Genomic DNA, 1,061 nt, shown 5'->3' with positions numbered 1-1,061 from the left:
TGTTTCTCTGTTTGTACATGGAGTAAAGGAACAAATGTGATTCTTTTGATGTTGTGTAATAAAATGTGTCCTCATTTGAAAGATGTGCATACTCAGTGAATCAATATTTTCCAAATGATCACAATGGATAGTAAAGTCATTCAAAATGCAATAGAAAATACATCCACACCCACAGATATTAATGTCTCACACTATAAAAAGTTCCTTGCTATCATTTCAGATAACAAATTACAACTAAACCTTAAGAAACTACCAGGGCTGGGAATGTAGCTCAGCGGTCAAGCACTTGTCTAGCACGCATAAGGTTTCCATTCCTGGCACTGCCAAAAAAGAAAAAAAGAAGCTACCAAGTGTTGAGTTTTAGCATATCTACAATTTTCTGAAGGGGTTATTAAAAGGGTTTTCCTCTCCTTTACAACTGGATATTCTCACAACATTTTTTTGTGTTAGAAAATATAGTAATTTATTATAAAAACAGGTTACTTATGTTAGCATAGAATGGGGCTAGTGTTATTTTTCAATGAACTGACAAAATTTTTTAATTCTTAGATTTAACTTTTGATATGGTAATATTGATTGATATGACAACAAAAAAGCAAAGGCTCTTGTGGGGGGACTTCAATTTTTTTTTCACATCAGATAAATAATATGCCCACACTGTAAAAAGGTTTGAGAGAAGAACACCTTACAGAATGGCATAAAAACCCCATGATCCCAGTTATGAATCACAAAAGGATCAAGGGGACTTCAATATTTTTTGTTTGTTTATTTACTTTTTATTTATTTACATTTTGCAGTACTGGGAATTGAACTCAGAACCTTGCTCATGCTAGGTGAGCACTCTACCACTGAGCTACTTGCCCATCCTGGAACTTTGATTTTAAAGAGTGACCTGAGAACCACTGGTTTACATCCAGTCGGGATTCACCCTCTGACACCCAAGATGGGTCAGCTTTCTCCTGAAGCACATGACTGATTCAATGTGAAGCATACTTGAAAAATCTCCAGGTTCTCCAAGCAATGACTATGGGTAGGTCATGAGCTCTCTGTTACAGAACACA

At 35.6% G+C, this 1,061-nt stretch overlaps 1 non-coding gene across 1 annotated transcript; it reads right to left on the bottom strand.

The window, feature by feature from the left end:
* Positions 1–633: 633 nt before the first annotated feature.
* Positions 634–737, bottom strand: LOC124978554 (small nucleolar RNA U13). The gene has a single exon (XR_007107529.1). It is a non-coding gene; the product is annotated as a small nucleolar RNA U13 (small nucleolar RNA).
* Between the last annotated feature and the right edge of the window lie 324 nt (positions 738–1,061).

This window comes from Sciurus carolinensis, chromosome 2 (assembly GCF_902686445.1).
Source record: "Sciurus carolinensis chromosome 2, mSciCar1.2, whole genome shotgun sequence".
Taxonomy (NCBI): Eukaryota; Metazoa; Chordata; class Mammalia; order Rodentia; family Sciuridae; genus Sciurus; species Sciurus carolinensis.
This window is presented reverse-complemented; position numbering and strand designations above follow the sequence as displayed.